Source organism: Chiloscyllium plagiosum, unplaced genomic scaffold, assembly GCF_037043375.1.
Source record: "Chiloscyllium plagiosum isolate Xiang-an unplaced genomic scaffold, Cpla_swu_hap1 HiC_scaffold_39, whole genome shotgun sequence".
In the NCBI taxonomy this organism is placed as follows: Eukaryota; Metazoa; Chordata; class Chondrichthyes; order Orectolobiformes; family Hemiscylliidae; genus Chiloscyllium; species Chiloscyllium plagiosum.
In genome coordinates, this window is record NW_028270177.1 from 100,847,197 (window position 1) to 100,864,366 (window position 17,170).

General features: G+C 41.7%; 1 non-coding gene across 1 annotated transcript; it reads left to right on the top strand.

Moving 5' to 3' along the window:
- The first annotated feature begins 2,650 nt into the window (after positions 1–2,650).
- trnar-acg (transfer RNA arginine (anticodon ACG)) lies at positions 2,651–2,723 on the top strand. Its single transcript has one exon. It is a non-coding gene; the product is annotated as a tRNA-Arg (tRNA).
- The last annotated feature ends 14,447 nt before the right edge of the window (positions 2,724–17,170 follow it).

Here is a 17,170-nt window from a genome sequence, read left to right on the forward strand (position 1 = left end):
CACAGAGCCAAGTCTCAGCTTTGACAATTTTGGGAAAACATTTAGGAAGCGGAATCAGAGGAGAATGGCGAGTGATCTGTCTGAATGAGCAGAGACTGCCGAGGCACCGTCCCCTTTATTTAAGAGTCTGGGACATCGTCTCTCATTTCTCGACGTCATTAATTGATCCGAGGTACTAAAAACACTCCACTTGCAGGGGGTCTGCTTTTGCTGATGTCACTGTCAGGATCAAAACAAACCCTACGCCCGGACTGAGAATCAAAGCCGGGTCACAGCGAAGGAAGCGAAAAAAATGGACCTGCTAGCCCGCCATGGACAGCTACACGAATACCACGTATGTGAAGAATGACAGCCCTCAAAGTCGTTGTACATGCTTTCGTCAGATGCAATCGCTTGACTATCTTTATTCACTTTCATCACTTGGCCTTGTATGCATTAACAACTCAAGTTCAGATCCGTGTATTTCTGAAGGTTATGTGGGTTCAGACAGTGAATCCAGATTCAACCATCCGCTTGCTGATTAGATTTTTCTGCATATCTCCTCAATTCTTTCCACTTCTTAACTTCAGTCTTCGCCCCTGTTGATCGGTCAAGAGGAAACGTTTCTTTTAGTCTGCATTGTCCATGTCGCTCATTACTTAGTGCATATGAAACATGTATCCTCACAGTTTCCTCTGCCTTAAGAAAACAACCCCAGTCAAAACAATCTGTTTCCATAACCTAAACGTTTCAACTTGGTAAATTTCTGCACGGTCTCCAGTGCGATCACATGACTATTGTAATGTGAATTGCAGAACTGCACGCAATATTTCGGGGGAACCGAATGAACAAATTGAAATAATTGACTGGAGAAAGCCACAGAAACTTCTCTTTTCCAATAAAACATCATTTGCTCAATCCTGCGCTGTGCACTTACCCTGAGCCCGATGTTCCAGTAATCTCTTGTCCGTGTCAGGAAAAGCTGCTCCATGAGGATTAATTACAGAATAGCGGCATCAAAATGGATTGAATTGCTTGAAGATGCCGACCATGGGATTGAGCACTTACACCCAAAACAGTGACCGCAGTAGTACAGAATGAACAGTGTAAATGTGAGTATTATATTGCGCAATACATCAGTGAAATGGGAGGGTGGACGTTTAGGCGAATTAGTTCTTGTGGGAGGGAGAGATTTCTTCGATAAAGGGTGGTTATGATATGTGAAACACAAAGATGTGAGATAGCGGGTGTTTGACGAAGGAAACTTATCACCACGTAGAGTATTTTCATGTAAAACAAAGATTGATTTTCTCAGCGTTTGCTAAGCACATATTACATGGAGTAAAACGGGTAAAATGCCGATTGCTGTGACTGTGATTCGAGCAGAACTTGCTGTGTTGACAATGCCAAGGAAGAACCATTTCATGATCCTGGCGCCACATGGAAAAGCACGATGCAAAAAGCAATAAGGATCGGGGCAGAGGTTATGCCAAGAACAGAAACACACGCACAAAGGAATACTTGTCAAACAGTGACTGAGATGTGGGAACTCAGATTCGGTTGCATATATATCGCTTCTATGTCCGGAGAGACTGTAGAGATTGCAACACTGAGATTGTAGGATGTTACGTTTGCGAGATATCTACAAAACTTCAAAGGGTCATGGGATACTGCAGGGTATTGCTGAAATGTATTTCTCAATAACACTGTATTTTAACATCGGTTACTTCACCAATTTCCTCACTTATTGACGTAATCATATAATGGCATGTCATATAATCCCAGTTCAAGGGCGTGGAATCAGAGAAATTGATTTGCAGTGCACCCAAAACTAATTGGAAATGGTAATGGCGTTCAGCGCGAGCATGTGGCTGCGAAAATGCAATCGGTGAGCGTAATGCCATTCTCTGATGATATAGAGGCGCGTGAAATATCGAGGCTAAAAGCTCCCGCCTTAAGGAGACCGGCTTCAATTCCCACGCATCAAGAAGCAGTGGGACATCAGGCTCGGAGCTCCAATTTCACCTGCAAGAACTTGTATTCACATGGAACACGGAACTTTGGGACATCAGCTGGTCGAATAGATACTCAACTATTTTATTCTTAAGTCAGTAGTTTTCAGCAGGATACTTGTTTGTGGATTGAAAGAATATCTACAACCGGGACAGTCAAAATTACAAAGAAGAATTCTGCAAAGAGTCAATTCTTGGAGAAGCACTGTGCAGAGTGATGCAGAGGAATGTTTACGTCATCTGCCGTCCTCATATGTTTGACTTTGCACTGGATTAATTTCCATGAAGGGATTTTTTTGCTCGGTTCACAGTATTCACTTTCCTGCATATTCGCAAAAGTCGTTACTGTACTCGAAACCTCTGAAAGTTAACTGGTATATACAATGTGGTGATAAGGCTCACGTTCACGTCAGTTATGCTGAAGAAGTGGATTCGAAATTCATCACATCACATTCCATTAAATGACTAAGCAGACAGAGTGTGAATGGAAGCTTCATGAGAACATATGTGTTTTTTTTTGGAAAATTCGTTGCTTTGAAAGGTGATGAAAATTAGACTGAAGTAGTGACAGTGATTATCTTTATTGCTTGTTCAACTGGTGAACATGACTGCTATTAACCGTGTCCGTATTAACATCACGGCTGTTAAGGCTGTGCATGGGGCCAGTGGCGCAATGGATAACGCGCCTGACTACGAATCAGGAGACTGTAGGTTCGAATCCTACCTGGCTCGCCGGCAGTGCAGATTTTAATCCCGTTTAAAAATTGATTTTTCAAAAGCCGAAATCAGGTGTGAGCTCCTCATCTGCAGGAACGAGAATGCCTTCATTAAATGCCCCCGAGAACATGAGAGTCAATGTCCGAGCGTCATCTCAGGAGGGAAGCCGAATAGTCGCGCGGGTGAGTTATGGGCACCTTTCCATTTCATAAAGCCACCGATCGAATAACTGTTGCTCGCGGTGATGCTCTGCTTTGAGCATTTTTCGAAACTCTTTGGCCAGTGGAATCAGAGAAGAATGAAGGGTTAACTGTCCAACTGATCTTTATAGAGTGTGAGTTCTCGAGTCTCCTACACGCTGACTGATAAAGTTTTCCTACCAGTCTATTCAAAGCTTTCTGCATCTTATTTGAAATCTACCAATCCTGGTGATCGATCAAGAGCAAATGTTTCCTTCAATCTGTAATTCCTTGCTCCTCATTATTTCGTACACGTCAATCATGTCTCCTCACAATCAGCTCTGCTCTGAGAAAAACAACATTTTGAAAGTCTTGTGCTCACTGAAATTTCTTGTCTGTTTTTAACAGTTCGGTGAATGGAATAGTCCCACTGCTAACATTCAGCACAAACTTTCAGTAAAAACCACACAATGCGGGGAACCTCAGTACTGCTCTTTTCGTCAACAATGTGTAAATGTCCCCTGTAACTTTCGATTTCGCATCCCGTGGGGCCATTTGTCCGTGTTCAACGACATATCCCAGGAAGGTGACTTTAGCTTTGGCAGATTCACTTTCAGCTAGGTTTACAAATCAGTTTGACTTCCGAATTCGATCAAAAAAGCCCGATAAATACTGTAAATATTCAATCCACGAGAGACTGAAAGTCACCAGGCACAATATACACCAATCAGTTGCGTATTCGGCAATTACCCTGTCAGTTAACCTCTGAAATGTGGTTGAAGTGTTTTTCGTACAAATGTCATTGCTTTAAATTTCTGCAGGCCAGTTGACGTTATAAAATTGCCTTTGATCTTTCTGACCAAGTTCACTACCTTTGTGGAAGTCCAATTTAGAAATGTAAGTTGCTCCTCCAATCTTTTCCACACAGTCCTCCAACTGCAGGTATGTATACGCATCAGTCTTTCTAACAACATTGATTTTGTGATAGTCCACACATAACTGTTGGGTCTTATCTGGCTTTGGCACCATGATGATGGGTGAACTCTATTCATTGAAACTCACTTGGGTTATGCCATTTTGGTGCATACGTGACATCTCCTTATGAACCTGTACAACTTTAAAGGGTTATACCTGCAAGGATGTTACAGAGTCAGAACAGCATCTCCTATATTTACATAATCTACAATTAGATTAATAATTCCCAGTATATTTCAGCAGATCTCCCCATGCAAGAGTAATAATTTTTTCTATTTTCTTCTGGAAGATAACTGAATAACTTTCCCAATTTTGGACAACTTTTGCATTGTCCAATTTTATTTCAGGAACGTCCAATGCAGAATTCCCTGACATTGGTTCTTCCCAGTGTGTCATAGTCAATACCGCAATCTCATCTTGCGTTCATTCTCTGCCAAAATACAGTTAGCGCATATTCCCATCAAATTCTGTGAGATTCCTTCATGACTGGAGTCCCTATCAAGTAGCTAACCTCACTCAATTTCCTCTCAATTTGATAAGGTCTTTTAAACCTTGCTTTAAAGTTTCACTGATTAATGAATGTTAAATAATTGCATTGTTCCCAGCGGCTCAATTGTGATTTTTTTATTTCTCATACACTTCCTGCTTCATATTTTCTGCGATACTTTTTAATACTGTCTCGACAACTCCCCAACATTATTTAGTTCAACTCTAAAATTTGACACATCATCCAAATGCGTGGTCTCTGTAATCTAACTTATTAATTTTTCCTTAGTAAATTTTAATGGTCCTCTTACTTTATGCCCAAAATTGGTTTCAGATGAACTTAGTTTGGTGGATTCTTTTGGTACATCTCAGATCGCAAACAGCACTGACGCAACTCCCTTATGGAAATAGTCTGGCTACTCCGAAACATAAAACCTCAATATAGTCTTTAATAATTGATGTCACCTTTCCAGTGCACCCTGTGATTCTGGATTGTACACAGTAGAGTTTAATCGTTTTATTTCCAAGCTATCTATACACTCCTTGAAAAGTTTGGACGTGAAGTTTGACCCTTGAGCTAATTGTATCTCTGATGGTAGTCTTCATCTAGTTTTTTTAAAAAACCGGAATTCGTCCACTATCGTTTTAGCTGTCATATTGCATGATTGAACAACATTTGGAAATCTCGTCAATATATCTTTTTTCTGTTAATTAATACTTATTCCCATCTTTTGCTCGATGTAGGGAAACTTCACAATGAATGAAGACACTTAAGAAAGATTCCTCGAACGCTGGGATCGATATTAAAGGTGCAGGCTTTATTATTTCCCATGGTTTTCCTATTCGTTGAAATGTATGATACGTCTGGCAAAATTCAAATGCATTCCTCTGCAATCCAGGCCGTAAAAATGTCTTTGTATTTTAGCCTCCGTTTTCATCATGCCGACGTACCCTCCAATTTGTGGCACATGCGACACTCGCAGCACCACTTTTCTGTACCCTACTGGAAAAATAAATTCTGCCCATTTCTCACTTGCTTGCATATGTGTTGCTCTCCACTTCCTCCTTAACATATCATTTGCTAAGTAATATCACACGGGGATGCATTCACTCTCCTTCCAAGTACATGTCTTCTGATCCAACTGCTTTAATTATTCATCTTTCTGCTGTAACTCAGTAGCATAGTAGAGCTGAATATACTTGCATTATTAACGCTTGTCCCCTGCTGTGTCCCACTTACCTGACAAAATTATGATCATATTTCAGCTTCCATATCCGTGCCTTTTGATTTGTCCTGCTTCAGCTTGTGACTCTGTGATCGCGTTAAGGCACAATCTGGGAAAATTCCTTGATAAATGTCCTGCATTGCTGCACTTGCCTGCATCTTGACTGGCTTTTCATCTGGAGTAGGCAGCACGCTTACCGGTGATTGAGCTATATCATTTGCAAGCACAAATTGTATTCTTGGAGCTGAGAGCTTGTCCAGACATCCCACCAGAAATTCCCCACTCTTTCAGCCCACTCTCGCCTCACTGTACATAACTCAGCAAATCTTCGTCCCACCATGAATTCCCGTATACATAGTTCTTCGGAAGTACATATTTTTCCCTCCTTCTGAATCACAGACAGGCACGATCCTGTGTCCCTCAATATTGTCCCCTCTCTATCTGCTACACCTGGCCAAGGTAAATGAACTTTAACTTTGCAGGTATATTATTAAAGCCGATGTGGCACTTCCCCCTTACCAAGCTCTGATCAGCTTGTGCACTCTGATGCAGCTTTCCACCCTCCACTGTGCTTTCTATTGCCATGGCAACAAAACATCCAGGCTTGTTTCGTTTCCCTGCATCTGACTTTCCAGTGCTTTTCCTAGATCTCCAACACTGATTTCATGTGGCCTACTTTATTGCAATGAAAACCTCAGATCTTGTTCCCTTCAAGAGTTTCCTATTTACCCTGTGATAAGTTATCCTAATGATTTTCACAGAGATTTAACTTTCCCTTTCCACGTGTGGATTTCTCTTTACCCCAATTTCTATCCCTCAGACTTAAAATGATTCTGGAAGCCCATCCTTGTTTTATGAACCACTTCATAACAATCAACCATTTCAGCTGCTAACCTTGTCGTTTTAACAATATGCTCTTCCAGATTAAGCTAATCTTCAGCCTTTCTCTCCAGCCTTTTAAGGTGAATTCCTTTAATAATTGCCAATTTCTGAAGTTCAAACCCTGTCTCCCTTTCTCTCTGCTCTGCTGCTCTCTCTTCTTCCCTCTTACTACTTCAAATCGTATCGCAAACTGCTTCAAATCTGGTGTCCTTTCCTTATCTCTCGAGTCTAACTCAAGCTGCTTCAATTTCAAATAAATTTTAACCATCTCTACAGATTCTCATGGATTTTCCAGCTTAGGTAAATGCTGAGCTATTGCGGGAATGATCTCTCCTTTCCTCACAGAAAGAGGCAAATACAACCCCAGTATGTCTGCTAATTCCAGAAGTCCGGCCTGAATTGTTTTTTTGTAAAACTACCAACTTTACACCGTCCATAGCAAGACAACTGTTTGTACCAAAATGAGACATTGCCTTCCCAAGCATTGCCTACCCCAATCCAAATCAACACCCAAAATAAAGACGCAAGCACCTATCAGTTGCTCTGTTAATCCATCAACTACCTCCTAATTTATTATGGACGAGGCTAAACCATTCAAAACGTTATTAAGCAGACAACCCAGACCGTAACGTTATATTTTTTTTCGTAAAGCGTACAGTGAAAATTACCCGAGTAAGCTAGTTACAAAAATTATTCATAAAATGACGAATTGAAAAACCAACAACAGAATATAGAATACCCACAGAACTTAGTCTATCCAAAGCAGACTTACTTATGCTGTTCTGAAAATACACAACAATCCTTAAAGAAAAGTACCTTAAAAACAGTAAAAATGAAACAGAAGCTTACAGTTTAAAAATTAGAAGGGCAGAAGGAGAGAGTTTATTAGTTAGTGCACCACTGCTGCAGGATCTAAAAACCGGAATTCAACTTTCCAGAATGACTACTCTTTTTCCATTTCTAAAACATTAAATCTTTGGCCTTAAGCCTCAGCTGTTTACAGAGAAACGAAAGGCCTCACAGTGAACACTTTCATTTCTGTAATACTTCATCCGATTCTGAGCCCGAACTGTTTTAAAATGCCTTTGATAAAAAAAGATATCAAGAGACATTATCCTTGAGAAAAAGTACAGCTCCGTTTCTTTTTAAAAAAGAGAACATCTTTGTGAGAGCCCAGTCCGTCCAAACGATCTTCATAAGTGAAACTCTTCAAACAGACAATATCCTGGTAAATCTGTTCTGCACCGTTTCCAATGCTATCACATCCCTGCTATAATGATAATTGCAGAAAGACACACAGTACTCCAGCAAGAGCCGATTGAGCAAATGAAATTAGCAACTTAGAAAGCCACAGAAACTGCACTTTTCCACTAATGTGACTTTTACACAATACTGCCCCTGGAGAAAGTGAGAACTGCAGATGCGAGAACTCAGAGCCGACAATGTGGTGATAGAAAACACAGTAGGTCAGGCAGCACGCGGGAGAGTTGATGATTCGGACAAAAACCCTGCATCGGGAATGAGGTTTGTGGCCGTGGGGACTGATAGATAAATGGGAGGTTCGGGGGTTTGGGAGCCTTATAGCTGTGAATGCGAGGAGTAGATAAAGGTGGAGAATAAATTACTAGTTCTGACAGGAGGTGGAGCGGGAAGGTTGGAAATGTGATGTGCAGGTCATGAGGGCAATGCTGAGTTGGAATCATGAAACTAGAATAATATGAGGGTAGGGCGAATGAGGAAACTGGTGATCCCATGTGGCATCAAGGCCCAAGGGGAAGATGAGACCTTCTTCTTTCAGGCTTCAGGTGTTCAGGGAATGTCAATGAAGGAGGCGCAGGACCTGCATGTGCTTGGCAGATTGGGAGGGGGAGAATGAATTTCATCAGTGATGAGCTTCCAATTGCATATCCAAACTATCATTATGAACATGTTCTTACATCTCAGGAACATCATCGAACAATACCCCGACTGAGGAGAAGGCGAGGATTGGAAATGCGAGAGATTAGAGTCAAGAAGGATGGCACCAGATAGCACAGTGGTTAGGCAACATCTGAGGACCAGGACTGTCAATGTTTCGAACATTCCTGACGAAGAACGTATGCTCGAAACATCGACTTTCCTACTCCAAAGATGCTGCCTTTCCAGGTGTACTTTTCCGGATCCACACTTTTAACTCGACACCACCTCAGCTCAACTGCATAAGAAAATTAAGATGCACCTGTCAACACTCAGTTGATTCTTCAGTCCCATGCGAGACAAACTGCAACATTCTTTTCCCCGTAAATATCAGGTAAATCAGATCACTAAAGAAAAGAAAAATGCAGAGGCTGAATATCTGAGAGAAAAGAAATAATTGTTGTAGAATTCAGCATCCTGTCAGTTCAACTGAATGTTTGGATATTAAAATTGGTAAAGGAAAAGAGAAAGCTGCAGTTCAATAACTGCTACGTTCTGTTTCTCAAAAGAAAAAAAAAGAGTTTCATGGACTGGAATGTTACGATCAGGCAATGCATGCTCACCCTGTCAAGTGCTGATAGGAATGGAGGAATATATATTGGCTTCGCCACTGCTGAACAAATGGAAAATATCATTTTGCCTTCCGAATCAGTTGATGCACCTGCAGAAAAGTCAATGTGACTCATAAACCCAGCACAGCCAGTTCGGTGAGTATTTCAGAGTCCTGCAACATCATATTTTATTTAAAAGATCTTTAGTGATTGTTCCTTATAAATATGGTATTCTCCATTTCATAGTGCATTGTATAATATTGTACCCACTCACTTATTCATCGGTACATCACTCAATTTTAGTACCCCTAACGTTCCATTCACGACTTAACTACCAAACTACTTTCACGAAAAAAATGCTTATTTTTAAAACCGAAGACTGAGCTAAAGCAATGCCTCTTGGAAATCAACCATCATTCTCTCACTCTCTATACCTTATTTAGTGTGTCTCAGGGCCTGTCACCATAAACCTGTGCCCTCCAGTTCTGAACTTCACCATCCTGCGCAAACGATTTAGTCCAGTTGCCTATCCATGCCACTCATGATTGTATAAACCGTGAGAACGTTACGTGCTGCCTGGAACATTCCAGCGAAAAAGCCCCTGCCTACCCCATCTCCACGCTTACCTCAAGCCCTCAGGTCTCCGCAACATCCTTGTAACTCATTTGTGCACAGTTTCAATTTTCACAAAATCCTTCTTGTAGAAGTTAACCATCACTGCAACCAGTATTCTAAATGTGATCTCGCCAATGCTCTATATCGCCACAACATGACATTCCAACTTGGATAATCGACTTTATGACTAATGACAAAAAGCGTGCCAAGTACTTTCTTCACCATATTGTCTACTTGTGACACCACTTTATCTGCTTTAATAACTTTTGCCTTGACTAATAAAGTTGTGATTGTCACGATGCTCTGCTACCTTCACGGATATGTTGCCCAACATGCAAATTCTCTCTGTTCCTCTGGGTTTCCTTGTGTCCTGCCATTCATTGAGTAATCCGTTGATGTGTTTCTTCCAATGTGCATCACCTCATGTTTTTCATGGTTAATTTCAACATCCCTATCTGAATTTAACGTTTGACAAATCCATCTCTGAGCTCCTCCATCCTAAGACCTTCTTCCTCACTATTAACCATTTTGCTAATATTCGCATCATCGATAACTCTGCTTCTCATTTCCCCCGAATTTGTTCTATATTCTTTACACACACCCACAAACGACATGGGACCCAGCATTCAACCTTGTGTTACACCATTGAATACCAGTTCCAATCACACAAACTGCCTTCTATCACCATCCTTTGTCTCCTACCACCACCAAATTAAGTTTGGATCCAACTTGCCAGGGGACCTTAAATCCCTTTTTACTTTTATCCTCTTACCAGTCTCCAGTTTGGTGTCGTGTTAAAGGCTATGTTGAAATTCACACAAACAACATCAACTTTACTGCCCTCGTTAAAAAACCCGATCACTTGCCAATAAAATATATTTAATCCAATCTGTTAGGCATGACATTCTGTAACAAAGCCGTGATGACTCTTCCTGATGAAACCTTGCCTGGACAAGTGGCAGTTAACTCTCTCCTTCAGGGTTTGCTCCAAAAGGTTCCCTATAACTGATATGAGACTCACTGCTGTGTGATTCTCTGGTTTATCTCTCCCAATCTTGCTGAAAAGTGGAACTGCGTTAGTCCAGTCCACTACAAACCCAAAGAGGAAAATAAAACATTTCCTCCATTGTGACAGAGAGGAACATAAGATACAAATCCGTCCTGAATTGGGAATATGCCCACTTCAAGCCGCTCAGAACCACGAACACTTCATCAGTCCCTATGTCAAACTTCTTCAGAACCTTTCCATCCCACGTCCTGCATTCTCTTCCTATATCTTAGCACAAGAGGACTGTTTGCTTGCTGAACAAGTAAAGTGATTCACTCAGTTATCCCATTTGCTTACACAACTCTACTGTCACACTGGAAGGAGAACATTCCGATATTTTAACTCGAAAATGCTGTACTAAAACTTTGTGGTGATAAAATATTTTGTTTTGATAGCCACAGTCTATTACAGTGAGAAATGGTGTGAATTATCTCTAACTGAAAAACATTCACTTAATTCCACCTCTTGTGGAGATTCCTATCTGTTCCCATCTGACATGACCGAGATTTAGCTCTCTGTTGTTTTCCATATTCAGAACAGAACTGCGGCACAATTCCAAGCACATGATTTCTTTCTTTATTGACCTACGAAGTCGATGCCAATGCCTCAGATTGTAATGGGATTCATCAGGAAGAGAACTTTTCAGGATTAACACAGTTGTGTCTTATGTGCAGGGGGTCATTTCACAAGCACAGTATCAAGCTTCCTCAGAGGCAAGACAAAAGATGCTGGAAAGAGAAATCGGAGTTAACATTTTCGGTGCAGTGACGCCGGCCTTAGCATTGATTATTTCCAGGAAAATTTTGGTCTATATGCAGAAGATATGTGGGGACGCAGTAATTAGAAGTGAACGAGATGTCGGGATAGAGCCGAAAGAGAGAGACTAACAGTTGGACATAGGAATTGATAATGATTTGTTTGGAGCATTAACAACTGTTCACGGAGACTGTTTATGACTAACCATAGGTATTGTGTAATGGCTGCTATGCTATAAATAGACCTGGTGGGTGTGTCGGGGGCCAGGACATGGGAGACTTCAGGCCTCTAAAATGATTGAAATTGGGATGGATGGTCGCTGGGTGCTCAAGCAGAAAATGGCCTGTTACTTTTTCAGCTTGCGCTGAGCTATGGTGGAACACTGCAGTCAGCCTGAGATAGAGACGTTGGCGAGGAAACATGGTTCTGTGCTAAAGGAGCAGTCAACTGGAAGCTCTGGGACATTTTTGGCGATAGAACTTTGTATTCTGCAAAACGGTCATTCAATCCAGACTTCATTTCCCAAAGTAATGGCGACCACAATATGAGCAGTGAATCTATTAGACTGCATTGTGTGAAGTGTAGGGAAAGTGTTGCTTCACCTGGAAGGTGTATTTGAGCACTTGTGTACTAAGCAGGGAGTTCAGAAATGGACAAGTGAGGAGAGGCAAGAAGCAAGAAGAAAGGATAGCGTAGAAGATATTATTAGAGATGTTGTTACTAAATGGGTAAGAAAGCGACCATAAAGGAACTATACCTGAATGCTCGTACTTTTCAGAAGAAGGTTGGGGATATAACGGCATAAATTATCACGAACGAATATAATTTAGTAGACATTGCAGATACATGGAGACAGCATAGTCAAGAGTGGGAGGTAAATATTCACGGGCATGAGACAATTTGGAAGGACAGAAATGGTGGTAAGGAAGGTAGTGTAACTCAAACTTTCAAGGACAACCTCAGACCAATGCTGACAGATGATATACGTTCTATGGAGAAGGAGTTTGAATCCATTTGGGAGGAAAGTAGAAGTTCTAAGAAGAAAATGTCATTGATTGTTGAAGTCTACCGGCTCCAAATTTTATAATCACATTGGGGAGGGCAGGAAACAAAGACATAAATAACACCTGAAAAAATGGTATGGCAATTATCATGCGGGATTTTAATCAACATGTTGATCGGTCGAAGCAGCTCAGTCAGGGTAGCCTTGATGAGGAGAGCATTGAGTATCTGCGAGAGATTCCTTAACTACTGTGTAATGGAACAGGCCAACAAGGGGAGAGGCCAAATTAGATTTGGTACCGGGTAATGACCACGGCAAGGTGATAGATTTGGCGGTAGGCGAGCACTTTGGTGATAGTTACCAAAATTAAATTATGTTTACTTGAGCTTTTCAAAGGGATAGGTATACACCAGAGGGCAAGCGCTGCTGCTGGGGAAAAGAAAATTGTAATGGGATTAGATAAGATCACGCATGCACAGGTTGGGCAAGGAAACGGCAGGGAATGGGCAGAATAGACGTGAGGAGCTTATTCAAGGAGCAGGTTCTGTGTGTATTTGATAAGTATGTACCTGTCAGAGAGGGAGGAAATTGTCAAGTGCGGGAGTCATGATTACTGAGGAAGTTCAGGAAAGACCTGAAGAGAGACTGAAGATGAGCCAGGATGGTAGCTGAGAATTTGTTGGCAGATAGGATAAGGGAAAATCCTATATCTTTCCATAATTACGTAAGGACTAAAAGAATGAATGGAATAAAATATGGCCAATGAAGGACAGTCGTGTAAGTAGTGCGTGGAGACACAAGTGATGGGGGAAGCGCAAAAGCAATATCTTTTGTCAGGATTCGCTCTGGAAAAACAAAACGTTGTAGAGGACAATACTGGGAAACAGTCTTCCAGACGAGATCGGATTGAAGTTTCCAAGGACGAGGTGTTACAAACTCTGAAAATGTGAAAATATATAAATTCCCGTCGGCCGGATGGGATTTATCCTAGGATTCTCTGGGAAAACAAGAATCGGATTTCCGAGCCTTTGACTTTGATCTTTATGTTGTCATTGTCCAAAGGTACAGTACCAGAACACTGCAGGATAGTAAACGTTGTTCCCTCATTCAAGAAGTAGAGAAAACACTGGAAATTATAGACCATTGACCCTTCCGTCGGTTGTGGGTAAAGTGCTGGAAAAGGTTCTGAGAGATAAAATTTGTAATCATCTCGATTGGAATTAGTTTATGAGGGAAGGTCAAGCCGGTTTTGTGAATGGGAGGTCGAGACTCACAAACATTATTGAGTTCTTTGAGTAGGGCATTAAACTGGATGTCGGTTTGCTCAATGAATTGGAAAGTTCATTTCCAGACATTTCATCACCTACGTGGTAACAATTTCAGTGGGTCTCCAGGCGAAGAACTGCTCATGATTCCTGTTTAAAATTTATATGTTTGGGGTTCTTTGGGGTAGTGATGTAATTTCTGGTGGTGATGTCATTTCCTGTTATTCTTCCTCGGCGGGGAGTCGATGGCGTCGAGCTCGAATTGTTTGTTGGAAGAGTTCTCGTCGGAATGCCATGCTTCGAGGAATTCTTCTGCATGTATCTGTTTGGCTTGTCCTCGTATGGATGTGTTGTCTCAGTCGACTGTAGTGTTTGTCGAATGTAGTGTTTGTTTCCAGTTCTTGCACGGTATTTTGTAAATGTCATCAGTTTTTGCATATGAACAAATAAGCAGAAAACGAGCCATCAGGATACATGAACATCAACTAGCCACAAAACGACGTGACCCTCTCTCACTGGTATCCTTACATACAGATAAGGAAAGGCACCACTTTGACTTGGACAAGGCATCCATCCGAGCACATGTGAAACAGAGACAGACACGAGAATTCCGAGAAGCATTGCATTCCAACCGGCAATCTATCAAAAAGCACATCGAGATGGACCCCATCTACAACCCCCTGAGAAAAAGAACAGGAAATGATATCACTACAGGAAATTACATGACCAACCCAAAGAACCCCAAACATGTCAATAGAAAGCAGAAATCCTGAACAGTACGCCGCCCGAACGCCCACTGAAGATGTTACCCAGGAGGGTAAAGAAAAGTATGTAAGTGAGCCTTCCAGCTCAGCGAGCAAATCTTCATGTGGAAGCTAATCCTGAGCTAAAAACTTGTTAAAACTCGCCAGGTGACTAAACAGATAGATGAGGATAATTCTGTTCATGTCATGCACGTTTGGATTTCAGTTAGCCGTTTGGAAAATTTCGCCATGGTAAATGACTGCACAAAATACTGAGGTATGGGCTTGAGGAGGATTTCGTGCTTTGGACCAGAAATTAGCCAGCTGAAAGAAGACAGAGGGTGTTATTTGATGGGAAAACGGCATCCTGGAATTCAGTTGCTTTTGGTGTACTGCAACGATCTGTTTTGGGTTCACAGCTTTTTGTCATTTTTTATAAACGACCTGGATGGGGGCGTAGAAGGATGGGTTCGTAAATTTGCGGACGACACTAAGTTCGGTACAGTTGTGCATAGTGCTGAAAGATATTGTAGGTTACATAGGGACACAGGTATGCTGCAGAGCTGGGCTGAGAGTTGGCAAATGGAATTTAATGCAGAGAAAATGTGAGAAAGAGCATGGCATTAAAATTAGCACAGAATATAAAGATCGATAGCAGAAGTTTCTATTAAAATATAAAATGAAAAAGAGTGGCAAAAGTAAACGTTGACACTTTCGTGGATAAGAAGGGACATTTACTTATTGGATATGCGGATATCGCCTTGACATTGAACAGGCATTTGCGTCGGTCTTCACAGTGGAGGATATTAATTACATGCCAGTAATTGACAAAGTGATGACGGTTGATGACGACCTGGGAACAGTCATTATAACAAAAGAGCTAGTGTTGGATTGTTGAAGCTAATTAACATTGCAGGGTGTTAAACGCGATGGTGTGTTAAAAAGAAGTTTGCTGACGGTATTTTTCCAAAATTCCTTGGTCTCTGGGGCAGTCCAAGCTGATTGGAAAACACAAATATGACATCACTGTTTAAAAAGGGAGGCAGACAGAATATGAGGAATTAGATCAGATTACTTAAAGTGTCGAAACAGGGCCTTCGGCCCAACAAGTCCACGCCGACCGCCGAAGCGCGACCCACCCAGACCCATTCCCCAATATTATAGAACTTTGTTTAACCTCTGCAGTGCAAATTTCTTGAGTCTATTATCGAGGAAGAAATAGCAGGGCATCTCGACAGAAACTGGACAGACGCAGCATGGGTTAATGAAGGGCAGGTCATGCCTGAAAAATCTTTTCGAGTTCTATGATGGCATTACGAGCATGGTGTATAACGGGACCCAGTGAATTGGTGTACCTAGATTTTCAAAATGCCATCGACAATTTGCGGTTCAGGGGCTGACAGCAAACGGATGCATGCTGTTAAGGGTAAAGTATGAGCATGGATTCAGGATGATTTGTGCAACAGGAAGCGCAGAGCGGGGATAAATCAGTGCTATTCTATTGTCCATCAACGGTGTGCCTCAGGGATTGGTACTGGGACCGCAATTACTTACAACTTATACGGATAATTTGGATTTTGGAGCCATGCGCATCGTGTCAAGGTCTGCAGTTGACGCAAAGATGAGTAGCTGAGCAAATTGTGCGGAGGACAGTGAAAATTTGCAGAGGAACATTGAAATATTGGGTTAATGGGCAATATTCTGGCAGATGGAATCCGGATTTGAAGGTGTTCGCTGATGACAGGAGACTATGTGGAATAGGATTATATCGAAAGTTCAGAGGAATGAGGCCGGATCTTATGGGAACATCTAAAATTATGAAGGTCATGTGTGAGATAGAAGTAGACAGCATGCTTCCATTGGCGGATGAAACTAGGACAAGAGCCTCAAGATTAGGACGAGCCGATTTAGGACTGAATTGAGAAGGAATTCCTTCAACCAGAGCAGTACTCTATGGAAATGCTTGTCCGACGAAGTAGTTGATGATACATCAATATTTTTTTTAAACGAGAACTGATTTTTGTTTGCACAATAAAGGAAGTAATGATTACCTTCAGCGGTTGGTTAAGTGAATGCATATCCATGGAAAGATCAGGCATGATCTTATTGAATGGCAAAGCAGTCTCTAAGGCCGGTATGGCATAGTCTTGCTCGTCGTTCTCCGCGATTTTAGGGAAACCTCTATGAGAAGGTGTTGAAAGAGAAGGCACAGTGCACCACGGTCCCGCGGAGGGAATGGTTCCTGGGGAAGGCGGACAAGGGCGGGGAGGGGAATATATGTTTGGTAATAGTATTTCGCTGGAGGTGGTGGAATTAGGAAAATATTTCGTTGATGACTAGGAGTACCATAGTGCTGAAGGTTCCAGACCATGTTCTGAAAAACATGGGATGAGGTTGGAACGTTGCTTCATGACGGACATTTGAAAGATGGGTCCAAAGTCCTTCTTTGGTTCAGTGAAAGTCACAATGTCTTTGAGAAGCTAACTTTAGCAACCATATAGCATTGTGGCCACAAGAGCGGGACGTAGTCAGAGATTTTTTTGACTCCCGAAAGCCTGTCTAACACGTAGCCTGCGACGACACGCCACCTATGATTTGTTACCGGCAGTCTCCATTAACAGCTGTTCACTCTCCGAGCGAGAGCGTTATTCACCTCATTGACCAAATGTTCTTCTCTTTCTTTTGTTCTTTCCCGACCAACTGTTTACTCCTTTACAAAACAGAATGAGACATGATGGGATAGTTCCTGTTCGCCTGCATGATTGCAGTGTTAAAGA